This window comes from Tripterygium wilfordii, unplaced genomic scaffold (genome assembly GCF_013401445.1).
Source record: "Tripterygium wilfordii isolate XIE 37 unplaced genomic scaffold, ASM1340144v1 ctg143, whole genome shotgun sequence".
Classification (NCBI taxonomy): Eukaryota; Viridiplantae; Streptophyta; class Magnoliopsida; order Celastrales; family Celastraceae; genus Tripterygium; species Tripterygium wilfordii.
The window spans coordinates 82,501-85,000 of record NW_024056160.1 but is presented as its reverse complement, the minus strand read 5'-3'; positions in this window follow the sequence as shown (position 1 = coordinate 85,000).

The window sequence follows — 2,500 nt, the reverse complement described above, 5'->3', positions numbered from 1 at the left end:
AAGCAGCATGAGGTGGTCAGCCTCATGAAGAAGAATAAGATTGATGTTTGTGGTTTGATGGAAACTAAGCTTATTTCTTCTAAGCTTGATTTCATGCATAAGTTTAGGTTGAAGTACTGGAATTTTCTTTCTAATGTTGATGTGGCCAGAACTGCCAGAATTGTTTTATTTTGGAATCCTTCCACTGTCAATGTTGAGCTATTGGATCATACTCCTCAGGGCATTCATGTGAATATCACTAGCTTGGAGCAGCAATTTAATTTTACTGCCACTTTTGTCTATGGTTTCAACACTATCTCTGCTAGGAGGGGGTTGTGGGATGATTTGAGAAGATGGTCTCCTACATCTCCTTGGCTTGTCCTTGGGGATTTCAATTCTATTCTCTCTCAATCTGATAAGCACAATGGAGATCTGGTTACCAGTTATGAAGTTTCTGATTTTAGGAATTGTTGTTCTGATCTGGGGCTCGAGGATTTAAACTTTACTGGCTGTCATTTTTCCTGGTCTAATGGGAATATTTGGAGTAAAATTGATAGGGTTATGGTGAATACCCTTTGGCCTGCTATGCAAATGCAGTCTATTGTTCAGTTCTTACCCCCTGGTGCTTTCTCTGATCATTCTCCAGCTAGGATCCAGCTTGGTGCTTGGCAGAAGCAGGGTAGAAGACCCTTTAAATTCTTTAACATGTGGACTGACCATCCGAGGTACAGAGAGTTAGTGGATGCTAACTGGTTTCTTCAAGCTTACGGCTCTCCTATGTATCTTCTCTGTAGGAAGCTCAAAAACCTGAAGGGGCATTTAAAGGAGCTTAATAAGTTGCATTATAGTCACATTTCTTCCAGAGTTGCTAAAGCTGCTGCAGATTTAGAGTCTCACCAGACCATTTTTCAAAATGATAGGGATAATGCTCAGTTATTATTGCAGGACAAGCAGTTGAGGCTAAACCTGATGAACCTTAAGGCTGCTGAGAAGATGTTTTACTGTCAGAAGCTAAAGAATTCCTACTTCAAGGAAAGTGATAGAAGCTCTAGTTTCTTCCATGCTCTAATGAACCAGAAGCATAGAAGGAACTACATTCCTGCTATTCAGACTGGTTCTGGTTTACTTACCTCTTCTATAGATGAAATGGGTGAGGAGTTTGTAAATTATTTTCAGCAGCATCTGGGGTCTTCTAAGGATACTCAACCCCTAGTGGAGGCTATTGTTCACTCTGGTCCCTGCCTTGATGATTCTGCCTATGGCCCCCTGCTGGCTCCTGTGTCTAATGATGATATTAGGACTACTTTATTCAGCATTGGTGATGATAAAGCCCCTGGACCGGATGGTTACTCTTCTGTGTTTTTCAAGAAGTCTTGGGAGGTTGTGGGGGAGGATTTCTGTCTTGCAATTCAGGACTTCTTCTCTACTGGGGAGATATTGAGGCAAATTAATCATTCTGTTATTGCTTTAATTCCTAAATTGCCTAGTGTTACCTCAGTGGCTGATTTCAGGCCAATTTCTTGTTGTAATGTCATATACAAGGTCATTTCTAAAATTCTGGCTACCAGATTGGCTGCTGCTTTACAGAGTATTATTAGTCCTGCCCAAAATGCTTTTCTGGGAGGTAGGAAGATGACTGATAACATTAATTTGGTGCAAGAACTACTTAGGCAGTATGGCAGGAAAAGGGCTTCTCCTAGATGTTTGGTAAAAATTGATTTCAGGAAGGCCTTTGACTCTGTTCAGTGGGTTTTTTTGAGGCAGTTGCTATTGACCCTTGGCTTTCCTGCTAGGTTTGTTAGTTTAATTATGAAATGTGTTGAATCCACCTCCTTCTCTGTGTCAGTTAATGGGAACTTGTATGGCTTCTTTCAAGGCAAGAGTGGAATTAGGCAAGGGGACCCTTTATCTCCTTATTTATTTATCACTTGCATGGAATACTTCTCCAGAATGTTAGCTGTAGCCTCTAATCTGCCTGGCTTCCAGTTTCACCCTAAGTGTGATGTTCACAGACTATGTCATCTTGCTTTTGCTGATGATGTTCTTCTATTTTCTCGTGGTGATTTGGTTTCTGTGCAGATTCTTTATCAGCAGTTGTTGGAGTTTGGAAGGATATCTGGGTTGGAGATAAATGCCAGTAAATCTTCTATCTACTTTGGTGGGGTAAGCAATGCAGTTAAGCAGGGTATTCTCCAAACCACTGGGTTTATGGAGGGTATTTTTCCTTTCAAGTATCTTGGTGTTCCTCTCAGTCCTCATAGATTGCTTGCTAGCCAATTCTTTCCTCTTTTGCATAAGCTGGATTCAGTCATTCAGAGTTGGATGGGGAAGCATCTGTCTTTTGCTGGGAGACTTGAGCTCCTTAAGTCTGTCTTGCAGGGAATTGTGCAGTTTTGGCTTAGCATATTTCCCATGCCAGCTCAAGTTTTAAGGCAGATTACTAGAATTTGCAGGAACTTTCTTTGGAATGGCAACGTTTTGAAGGGGAATTCTGCTCTGGTGGCTTGGAGGACAGTCTGTC